Source organism: Ovis aries, chromosome 14 (assembly GCF_016772045.2).
Source record: "Ovis aries strain OAR_USU_Benz2616 breed Rambouillet chromosome 14, ARS-UI_Ramb_v3.0, whole genome shotgun sequence".
In the NCBI taxonomy this organism is placed as follows: domain Eukaryota; kingdom Metazoa; phylum Chordata; class Mammalia; order Artiodactyla; family Bovidae; genus Ovis; species Ovis aries.
In genome coordinates this window covers 56,604,787-56,617,262 of record NC_056067.1, presented here as the reverse complement: position 1 = coordinate 56,617,262, position 12,476 = coordinate 56,604,787, and positions in this window count along the sequence as shown.

Below are 12,476 nucleotides of genomic sequence, written 5' to 3'. Positions count from 1 at the left end.
CACACACAGACACACACACAGACACACACACACAGACACACAGACACAGACACACACACAGACACACACACAGAGACACACACAGACACAGACACACACAGACACAGACACACACACACACACACACACACACAGAGGACAGAAAGATACCAGGAGCGGGGAAACAGGAGGAGAGTGAGGGATATGGTAGTTAGAACCGAGAAACCTACAGCAAGCGCAGAGCAGTGGGGGCCAGGGGTGGGGGGGCGAGGAGGCGCGGGGCGGGGGGCAGGGATGCAGAGCTCAAGAGACATTCAAAGAGGACAGAAATTCTGGGACCCACCTCCCCAAAGCCTTTTCCCAGGGCGACATTTACCAGTGAAGGAGCTGAGGGTACTGAAGACGAGGTCGGTCTTGCTAAGACGGCGGAGCGCTGGCCGGAAGGAGAAGCCCATGGCCAGGAGGAGGACTAGAGACAGGATCATGGCCAGGATCATGAGGCCCATGCTCATGTGGATGAGAACTGGGGGGAAAGGAGGTAATGCCCCAGACTTGCCCCTAGATACTCTCCAAAGTCATCCCCAACAGACACCCCTGAAGTTTCGCTACAGACATCCTCAGTATCACCCCCAATGCCATGACCAAAGTCACCTCCTAGAAACTCCAAGATGATTCCCACCCTTACAAAGTCAACCCCAAATCATCCCCACTTTCTTTAAAAAGTGTGAATCGCTATGTTGTACACCTGAAACTTATATAACGTTGTAAGTAAACTATACCTCGATTTTAAAACAAGTCATTCCCCCTTGCACCCTCAAAGTTGTCCCAAATCACCCCCTCTTACCCCAAAGTCAACCCCAGTCACTCTCATAATCAACTTCACACATACCTCTAAGGTCACCCCACAGATGATCCCTGAGTCACCCCCACCCACATCCTCAAGTTCAGCCCACAGAATCATCTCTAGCATTTCTAGAATTATCCCCACAGACACCCCCAGAGTTACTCTGCTTGTACTCTCAAAAGATTTCCCACAGCAGATCACATTTATACGCTCAATACCAACCCTCCACTCCCAATAGCACCCTCGAAGTTACCCAGGACAACTCAGTCACTTCATACCCCAGGATTCCTTAATGACACCATTCACACCCCTAGGCCTCCCCAGATATACGAAGGTCATCCCTAGAGCCCCTCACAGACATTCTCTAAATAACCCCCCAGACATCCTGCAGAGTGCACACACAGATGTACACACAAGAAAACTTCCAAATACTCTAAAATCAAGGTACCTAAAAGACATAATCACACTCAGTTTGAAATTGACATCCAGTTTTCATTTCAGCATGACAAGAGTTTCAGCCCTTTCTGAGAATTACGTATCTTCATCTTAGCCCTTTCCTACTTTATCTACTTTTGAACAGTACAAGACTGTTTCATCCAAATGAGCTAAAACTCCATCTGCTTTGTTACTGGCAAACTGCATGTATATACAAAATAGAAATAGTGCTCTCAGGATCAATCGCGTAATCCTGGTTGAGTGTTTTTCACAGCATACTCTGTCCTCTGGGATCACGGAAGTAGTCAAGTAACTCAGGCTGAGTCAATCACAGTGCCCCCAGGGACTTAGGCATCGGCTCAAACACGGGCACATGCACCAAGGCCAACCAATCAAACTCTTCCCTGGGACTTTTTCTAACTGAAACTGTCAGCAGTAAAGAATCTGCCTGCCAAAATGCAGGAAACACAGGTTCGATCCCTGGTCCGGGAAGACTTCCGCATGCCTCGGGGCCACTAAGCCCGCATACCACAACTACTGAGCCTGTGCTCTAGAGAAGATTATGAGCTTGGAACTGCCTGAGACTTACATCCAGCCTCATGGAATCCAGCCAACCACAGAATGACATCGTCCTAACCACAACAAAATGGTTCAGGGAGAAGTGAGAAATCTCAGGGTAGTAAATCTGGTCCCATCGGAGCTAATCCTGAGACCCTCATGTGAGGGCCACAGAAGACAACTTACTCTCTTTTCTGCATGGTTGTGTACAGGAAAAACAAAACGGGACCCCAGAAGCTGCTGACAGCCCCACTGCTGCTGTACAGCACAGCTTGCCTGAGGGCCCAGCACACAGGAAGCCTTCAAGGGGAGATGGCAAGAGACAGACACCTTTTGAGCACCTGGATCCAGCAGTACCTGAACCCGAACAATTTATGCCTATAGACTTTTCTGTAACTTGAAACGAGCTTGAGTTTGGGCGGTATAAGAGAAAGAGATGTCCCAAGTAAGATTAATACAGCACAATGTTCTGAAAGTTTTATGAGCACTTATTTGCGATCTGAAATGAAGGTAGGTGCATTGACTTGGGGCAGGGGTGGAAATCCTTATGATAATAAGAAACCTGGATGAAACACTTCCTGTAATATGTGCCAGGTGCTATTCTAATTCTTTTGTGTGTTTTCACTCACGTATTCCTCAAACAGCCCACAAATGGGTACCAATATCACTGGCATTATAGAAATGAGGAAGCCAAGCCACACAAGGGTAAAGAAATATGCTCAAGATCACTCAGCTACCAAGTAGCTGAGCCAGGGTTCCAACTCAGGTGCCCTGGCTCCAGGGTCTGGGCTGACTCTGTGGTAATGCTCAAAAGCACTGGAAAAGCAGAGACCTATAAGGAAGCAAAATGTTTCTGGGCTTCCCTGGTGGCTCAGCAGTAAAGAATCTGCCTGCCAAAATGCAGGAGACACAGGTTCGATCCCTGGTCTGGGAAGACTTCCGCATGCCTCGGGGCCACTAAGCCTGCGTACCACAACTACTGAGCCTGTGCTCTAGAGCCCAGGAGCTGCGACCACTGAAGCCCACACGCCCTAGAGCCTGAGCTCCACACTGAGAGAAGGCACCACAGTTAGAAGCCTGTGTGCCGCCACTAGAGGAAAGCCCATCAGGAGCGAAGGCCCAGCACAGCCAAAAACAAATTGTTATTTTAAAAAATTCCTGAAGGAGCTAAAAGCCATCTTGTTTTCTTTTTAAAAAAATAAAGTAAATAAATAAAAGGAGTGGGAGGGAGAATGATGGTGTCTTTAGCCATCTAATCATGAAGCAGATTGGGGCTGGACCAAGTGCAGCACTCGTCTTCCCAAGCACAGAGCCACTCTCGTTGCCTCATAAGCCACATACGACTCCAGGAAGCTCCCTCCCAAGGCCTTCACAGAATTTCCAGAGAGCCCCTCGAGAATCCTAAAGATTTCTCTGGCAACCAAGAACACCAAAGAGATTCCCCCAGAGGTTCTCGCCCTTGATCATCTCTAAAGACCACCACCCCCACAGAGCGCCCCAAAGCCTGCCCCATCCCCCACTGACCCGTGACTTGGCTCAGGTCGGCACACGTGTGCTTCTCGCAGTTGGTCCAGAAGCCCACGTAGCCGGTGTAGGAACCGTGCAGGTAGGCCATACGCCCGTCCAGCACGCTGAGCAGCATCACGGTTGCCAGGATGATGAAGACGAGACACCAGGCTCGCAGGACGAACTTGCGGTCCTCCTCCCATGAAGAGGTCGGTTCCACTGGGGAAGAACAGAGTTCCCGGGGCCTGGGTCTGCCTGCGTCACTCTGTTACATCCTAGCTTCCACCTTTGAACACAACCACATCCCCCCCGACCCACCACCCTCACTTTGCCTGTTAGCCTGTACGCAATTCCCTTCCACCCACAGCCATCTTCCCATCCCCACCCAAACTCCAATCCCGGCTGCATCCCCATCTCTGTCTCCTGCCCTATCCCAGCACCATCCACAACCCCATGCCATCTCCAGGATGCTCCCTGTCCTAAACCTCAAACACAACTCCATTCCCATCTCTGACCCTGACAGCGCAGGTCACCTCCCACCTACAACCCATCCTAAACCCAAATCTACTTGTTTTGTCTCCAGCCTCATCTTCTGTTCCCTCATTCCCCAAATCTCAGCTCGATCTCTGCTCCCAGCATCATCCCCTTATGTTCATCCCTGACTCAGATCCCAGCCCAGGACACAGACAACTGTGACATGGGCTCCAAAGGCTGCTCACGAGGTCAAGACCCATGATGTCAAAAGAGTGCCCACCAGGGCTTCCCTGCTGGTCCAGTGGTGAAGAATCTGCCTTGTGATACAGGGGACACCCATTCGATCCATGATCCGGGAAGATCCCACATGCCTCGGAGCAGCTAAGCCCATGCGCTGAAACCACTGGGCCTGTGCTCTAGAGCCAGGAGCCGCAACTGTGGAGTCCACGTGCCGCAATTACTGATGCCTGTGCCTCGAGAGCCTGAGCTCCACAACAAGAGACGCCACTGCAACGAGAAGCCTGCACGCTGCAACTAGAGAGTAGCTCCCACTTTCTGAAACTAGAGAAAGCCCTCGTGCAGCAGTGAAGACCCGGCAGAGGCAAAAATAAAAGAGTAGACACGGGTGGTGCACCCAACAGTCCCCAAGGGCTATGGGAAGAGACCCAGTCTTCTGCAAGATTCAGGAAAAGGTTAGGAGACACAGAGGCAGAGGAGAAGTAAAGAGAGCAAGAAGACACATAGAACTTGAGAATAAAGGGATGAAATTGATTTGTAGAAGGCCCTGGGGGAGGGGGAACGGTGGGAACAGGCAGGGGGAAGGAATTAGAGATTCAGATCTCAGGCCCTCCAGAAACTGCAAGAATTGACCTCAGATGTGGCCCTCGACCCAGCGCTGCCACCGCTGTGTCTAGCCCTGACCCCACCCTGGGCCCCTCTCCCATCCTGCTCTGCCTTCACCCTGACCATTCCTGATCCTCTTCCCCTAACCCTGCCCTGTGCTGACAGCTCTCTGACCCAGCCGTGACCCCTTTCTTGACCCAATCCTGACCCCACCCAGACCCTACACTGAGCCCACCCTGACCCAGCCCGAGCCCCCGTGTCTCTCACGTGCACCTAGAGTAGAACATGAGTCCATGGCCAACGTCCCAACCTCCTGGAACCCCTCCAACTGTCATGGAACCTCCCCCCAGCCCCAGCGCCAGGCCAGACTAAAGCTCCAAGGCCTGCCTGTGGACAGTGAGAGAGACCACGACCCACAGGAGAGGGAACAGAGAGGTTCAGACCCTGAGGGACGGAGCCGGAGGCCCAGGAGAGACCAATGGGCTTCCAAGAGGACACAGTGATGGCTGGCAAAGGGGGATGAGGCGGTTGGCAGGGTGTTGAGTGCATCCGGGCACCAGCCTTGTCTCATATCTCCACATGGCCCAGAGGTCCCATTCTGGTCAGCAGAGCACTCAGCCGGATTCCCTCCTGGCCGCTCCCAGCAACTCCCAAGGGGAGAGCCAAAACCCTTCGTCCAGCACCTTCAGGTCCCGGGTCACTAACCAAGACTCTCAGTCCTCCCCCCAGACTCGCCGGGTCAGTATCCAAGAGCCGCTGCCTATCATCCACAGTCGCCGGGTCAGTATCCAAGAGCCACCGCCCATCACCCACAACCGCCGGGTCAGTATCCAAGAGCCGCCGCCCATCACCCACAACCGCCGGGTCAGTATCCAAGACCCTCAGCCCAGCACCCCGACTCGCCGGGTCAGTATCCAAGACCCTCTATCCATCAACAGTCAGCGACTCAGTATCGAGGACACAACGTCCGTCATCGGCTATCACCGGGCCAGCATCCAAGACCCACTATCCGTCACCTACAGCCGCCAGTTCCACACTCGAGATGCTCCCCCATGTTTCCAAAGTCGCCTCTTCAGCAACCAAAACCCCTTGCTAACTACTCGCACCCCTCTGACCAACATAAGATCAGTGACCTGCCACAGCCAACTTAGTGTCCAGAGTCCCAAGTTAAGTCTTCAAACCTCCATGTCACCAGTCCGGGCCAGAGTCGACGTACCCCTTTCAATTACTCACAGTCCCGAGGCCAGTATCAAAAGTGTCGAGTCAATTGTCTGGACCTCCCAGGAGACCATCAGAGACTCTTTGAGCAGCTCCCAAACCAGCCAGTCCATCCTGGAAAACAACGCTCAGAACTTACCATCGGCCTCCTTCGAGAACAATGCTGGCAGGTGAGAGGCAGGGGTGCAGGGAGTAGGGCGGGTTTGGGGTCCAGAGTTCTAGGAGGTGGGGTATCAGGCAAAAGTCAGGGACCAGGGAGGCATGGTCAGTATATGAGGTAGAAGTCGGACTTAGGGGTGGCAGGGATGAAGGCTGGCCCGGACCCGTGATTCCACCCAGCGATTGGGTGGGGCAGTGGCAGCTCCTGGAAGCTAGGATCTGGAGGCCAGGGAGCCTCGAGGCTGTTCTGGGGTGAGCAGGTCTTAGAGGGGGGACCTGGGGGACACAGGGCATGGAGAACAGACACAGAGAAGAGAGAGTCTGAACGTCAGATTGCCCGGGATTCTGACACGTGGACTTAGAAGCGGGGGTGGTCGGCTGGGCTGGCAAGCTGGACCCGATGCTGACCCTGCTGGTGGGCCGCCCACTGCAGGTATCTGGGCAAGTACAGGCTCAGCCACTCTCAGCTGCCCATGGGCTGGTGGCTGCTGCACGAGGCCAAGAGGATCAGCCGCCAGCTGAACCTACTGCTGAGTCTGGCCAGCATAGTCATCATCGGCCTCATCTCTCTGGGCCAGCCCTGGATCCACTTCCAGGTGCCTCTGGCACCCCTGGGGGACCCTGGCTTCCGGACCATCCCCATCGACACCGTCTTTGTTGTCCGCTGCTCGGATATGGCCTGCCTGCACGAGTATGACCAGAACGCTTGTAAGGCCTGCCCTATTCCTGGGGCTCCTCTTTCCTCTTTGTTTCAGGGACACCCCCCCCCGTCTTCCTGCCTCCCCTCGGTGGGTCCTCCCTTTTCCTAGGAGGGTCCTCACTGCCTCAGAACCATCCTCACTGTCCTTTGCTCATTCTCACCTACATGATACCCATCCTCACAGTTCTCACAACCTTAGCATCTTAAACACTATTCCTAAGGAATCTGTCCACATCGCGTCAAGTTGGTTCCTCAATGCTCACCCCGCTCATCACTGCCCAAGAACCTGTCCTTACTGACCTGGAGGTGCACACCTCAATGCGGAAGGCATCTATCTGCCTCAGTCTCCCTTCTCTGGAGCCCAGTTTCAATTTTCTTACAATGCTGGGGTAGCGTGGTGGTGGGGGGAAAAAGAATTCTCAAGGGAGAGGGCTTAACAATGCCCCTAGGCTCCCGGGAGACCCTCTCCCCGCCAGGCTCGGGGCCTGAGGGCCTGTCCCGGTGTTCCTGCTTCTCTTCCTCCCCCAGACTTGCTGGACTTTGCCTGGGCCTTCCTGCTGGTCGCCAGCGTTACCAACTTCATCCTCTGCATCATTCTAATAAACATCATCTTCTCCACCAGCTCCAACGTGCCCTTGCTGGACTTCTCCAATGTCATCATCACCGCCCTCACAGGCACGGCGCTGAGACCCTCCCCTGAGGAGCCAAGTCAGGACCGTCCTGATACCCCAGCCCCTCCCCACCACGCTTCAGTCCCACCCCCGTCCTCGCCCTTCACCCCCCACCCCAAGCCTGTCTCCCTCCACATCTCCACCCCATCCCAGGACAGAAGATCAGTTTCCAACCCAACTTCTCCAGCCCCGACACCGGCCTCCACGTCACCCTCCGCCTCCACCACCAACACCACTCTACTTCACTCATATTCCCGTGCGTGATGTCCATTCCCATCCCCACGCCCACTCCCGATATTACCTTCTTTCCAGCCCCCAAACTATCCCCATTACCATCTCCGACCTGTTTACAAACCTTGACACCAAATCTCCATGCCTAACCCTCCTCAAGACTCATGCCAAATTCAACCCACCCCTGTCACCTGAGTCTCAGTCTCCAACTCAAGCCCCATCCATCTCTGATCCCATCTTCTTCATCCCCAACCTCAACCACCACCAGATCCTGGTCACCTGTGACTCGCTCTCAGACTCAACCCAATGCATTCCCGACCCCATCTTCTCACCTGTCTCCAATCCATCCCCATTCCCAACCCCAGCTCAACCCCATCCCCCCAAACCTCAGAGTCCATCCCTCAAATATCCACTGCCCCAATACTCAACCCCATGTTCCAGTTTCAACGCCATCCCAGAGCCTATCTCACCATCACCACCACCACCAGCAGCTGTGATTTTGCTCAAGCTAGGTCGTGTTTCTGAGCCACAGTTTTCTCATCTGTAGGAGGGGGTTAAAATTCCCTACCATGTGGAGACACGGGGAGGACTGAATTAGAAAATGTCAGTACATGATGGCAGCTATTTAGCTTTGCACACAGCCTTGCCATGATAGTCCTCTCACTCTTTCCCACATAACTCAAAATCGATATTCTGATTAGAATAGTTTAGTTTTCCATTTGCGTGCCAACTTAGGCTTTTTTCGAAAAGCGGTGCGGGGGTGGAGGGGGGAGGGGCACTTTAATTTGGAAATGAAGGATATTGTGTTCCTATCTCCTGTAATAATTGATCACAACAGTCTGTTGCATCAAAAAAAAACATTTTTGGAGAGTGATAGTAAGGGCAACAGGAGAGAACACCCAGCATCCTGTTTTCTTGTTAGTAAAAGGTATTTTATCCAGTTTTTCCAGTAATTCTTCCTGATTGTTTAAGGGACAAAGTGTAGAAAACATCTCTGCTTTATGTCATCTAAAATAGGACATTTCTCTGTAAGAAAATCACATCTGGGACTTCCCCAGCTGTCCAGTGGTTAAGACTCCAGGCTTTCAGCGCAGGAAGAATGGGTTCCGATCCCTCATTGGGGAACTGAGATCCTGTGTGCCACTGGACGCAGCCAGGAAAAAAAAAAAAATTTATTTTTACCCATTTCCCCTTTTAATTAGATGGAAAGCACTTATCTCCTATATTATTTTTCAAAACCATAAAAATTACCCTGTTCTCCACTACAGGAGGGGAGGAAAAAGAGTCTTTTCCTTTTCACAAATTGTCTTTTTTTTTTTTTTAAGATTTATTTATTTTTTATCTTGGTGGGTCTTTGCTGCTGCACATGGGCCTTCTCTGGTTGCAGTGAGTGGGTGTTACTCGTCATTGATAGTACGGGTTTCTCCTTGCGGTGGCTTCTTAGCACAGGCTCCAGGGCGAGCAGTCTTCAGTATTTGAGGCACACGGGCTTAGCTGTCCCACAGCGTGTGGGATCTTCCTGGAGCAGGGATCGAACCCATCTCCCCTGGACTGGCAGGCAGATTCTTAACCACTGGGCCACCAGGGGAAGTTCACAAATTATCTTTAAATTCGTATCATTTCAAAACAAAATTAAAATATCCAGAACGACTAAGTTTCTTGTCCACTGCTTCAGAAGCCCAAAATTAAACACCCAATAGAGCAACGATAATCTCAGTTTCTGAGGACCCACTGTGTGCCAATCTCAATCACTCCTCATGATGACCCAAGGAGACGGGTCCTACGATTACTCCCATTTTACAGATGAGAGAAATGAGGCTCAGAGAGATGGGAGTGGCTGCCCTGAGGTGGGGGATACAGAAGCAAGAGCTCCAGTCTGCTAGCTCCAAAGCCTGTGGTTTTAGATGTCACCACTGCCCGGTTAAAGAGCCAAGCCTTGCCCTTACCCATGTCCTGCACCGTGATACTGTCAGGAACCTGCTTTCCTGCCTGTGAGCAGAGGTTCATGAAGGTGGAACGCGAGTCGGAAAATAAGGAGCAAGACCCTGGCAGCCACGCAGCTCTGGGCAGGGGTCCTGCCACACGTGACGCCTGGCCTCCTAACACCTGTACTCATGCAGGGACCAGCCTGATCCTGGGTATCCTGTTCTACCTGATGCAGGCCCGGGAATACCTGCAGGAAGGCATGACCTACAAACTGGGGTGCAGCTTCTACCTGGCATGGACCGGAGTCTTCTTCTTCGTGATGATTGGTCGGGGCCAGGGCAGGGTTGGGGTTTGGGGCTTGGGCATGTGTTCCAGGATGCAGATGGGGACTGGGGTGGGATAGATTTGGGATGGGGGTGAGCTTGTGGACAAGGAGGACTGGACTGAGGAGGGAGATGGGGCTGGGGTGGGCATAGGGCTGGATGTAGAGGCGGGGTTGGGGTTTGGATTTGGGAGTGAGTTGGGGAGCGCGTAGAGGTATGGGCCTAAGTTTGGGTTTAGACGTGAGTCTGGGGACATGATAGGGAGCACAGCTGGGCTTGGAAAAGCGACTGGCATCAGGCTTGGGCTGGTGAACTCTGCGCCTCACCCTCTCTGCTTTCTTCCTTCCCCCAGGTTTCTTGTCCTATTTGAACTACATAAATTTCTGGTCCCTCCTGGCGAACCAGGCCATCTGGACTTAAGAAGTGGGAATGTCCCCATCCTCGAGTCTGCTCCCGCGGCTCCCTGCCGAGCAACCTGCCAGCCCTGCTCTCTAGTCCCGGACCCACTACCAAGAGTCCTGTCCCTTTTTCAGTCCCCTCTGAAATCCCTCCAACTCAGATTAATGATGTGTATTTTCAAATAATCTGTATTTCTCACCCAGAACGTTCGTTTAGTTCAGTACCTTGTGAGTGTTCCCTGGAAATGCCACGCCTCCTCGGGGCCCTCTGGGAGAGAGGGATGGGTGGGGGAGGGACTTGGGGGAGAGGTTCCTGGCATACAGATGGTGCTCAAGCAATGTCTGTTGAACAGCTGACTCTCCCCAAGCTCTTTGGGCTTCATTCTTCACACTTGTGACCCCCTAACAATTTGCTCTTCCTGGCACCCACATTTCACCTCTTGCCCTTACCCCTTACCCCTCCCGCCATCACCCCTTACTTCTCTCCACACAAGTCTATACCTTTAATTAAAAAAAATTTTTTTACAGTATCCTATTCCTTCCCTATTTATTTATTTTAAAGGCTGTTACATGTAGCCAGTTTTTGCAGATGGTGTGGGGGATAAAGACAGTACAGTTGTCCCTCGGTATCTGCAGGGAATTGGTTCCAAGACTCTCATCGATACCAAACTCTTGGGGATTCTCAAGTCCCTTGTATAAAATTGCAGAGTGGATTTCCCTGGTGGCCCCGTGGTCAAGAATCTGCCTGCCAATGCAGGGAACATGGGTTCAGTCCCAGGTCCAGGAAGTTTCCACGTGCCATGGGGCAACCAAGCCCATGTACTACAATTACTGAGCCCACACTTTAGAGCCCAAGCTCCACAACAAGAGAAGCAACCACAATGAGAAGCCCCCGTATCACAACTAGAGGGCAGCCCCTGCTCACTGCATCTAGAGAAAGCCCACGTGCAGCAATGAAGACCCAGCACAGCAATAAACTGATTTGAAAATTGTAGGGTATTTGCATATGAACTATGCACATCCTCTTGCACACGTTAAATCATCTGTAGATTTACCTATAATATGCAACAGAAACGTTATGTAAACAGTTGCTGAGGCACACACCAAATTCAAGTTTTGTTTTTTGGAACTTTCTGAAACTATTTCCGCCCCCCCAATTTTTCCACCTGAGATTGGTTTAAATGTGAAATCTGTGGACACAGAAAACCAACTGTACCTTAACTTAGTTAGAGTTTAGTCTATAATATGTGTTCATTAAGTGTTATTACAATAATTGTTCTTCTTGTCTCCCACAAAAGGCTCTCCAGTGTATTCATTTTTAACAAAAAGTGAGCTGCAACTATGTGCCAGACACAGGGTCTATAGCAAACTGGACACAAACCCTAGTCTTTAAGGAACTGACAACTTTGCAGGGAGGCAGACCCCCCTATCCTGCAAAACCCCAAAAATGCCCACAAGTAGATATGTTAGGAGAGAAGAGCTATGAAGGAAAAGAACAGAGGGTCAGGGAGAGCAGTCTGGAAAGGAGAGGGTCTGTTATATAGAGTGGACAGGCAGGGGCTCCATGCTAAGTTGACCTTTGAGCAGAAACAGGACTGAAGAGACAGAGCCATGGGGACTGACTGGGGGGAAAGAGCTCCAGGCAGAGGAGACCACAAAAGCAAAGTTCCTGGGGTAGAAATGTCCTTGACAGGATCCAGAAAGACCAGGGAGGCCAATGTCCTGGTATACCCTGAGCAAGGAAGAGAGAGGAAGGAAAGGGCAGAAAGGGAACAGAGCCCAGGTCACCCTGGGCCGCGTGGGCCACAGTGGGGACTTCGCATTCCTGAGTGAGGCAGAACCAGTGAAGGAAACGTTGTCACTTCTTTAACGTGCAGAATTTAGGTCTCTTGCTTTCACTTCAGATCACAGTCTCCTCACCAGACCGGAGAAAATCCCGGTGATCAGGGGAACAAGCTAAAGCGTGTTCTATTCACACAAGGGAATACTTAGCTACTGCTTAAGAAATGAGGTCACTCTGTAAACTGATGGGAAGAGACTACGTATGGGACAAACTGGAGTTTAAAAAAAAAAGCATCTTTACCCATAAAACGTGTGTGTGTGTGTGCTCACGTGTCCATAAAATAAAAGTCCACACCAACCTGTTGACATTGGCCACTGTACGCAGTAGGAGGATTGAAGTAGACGTTTCATTTCATACGTTTAAAAAAA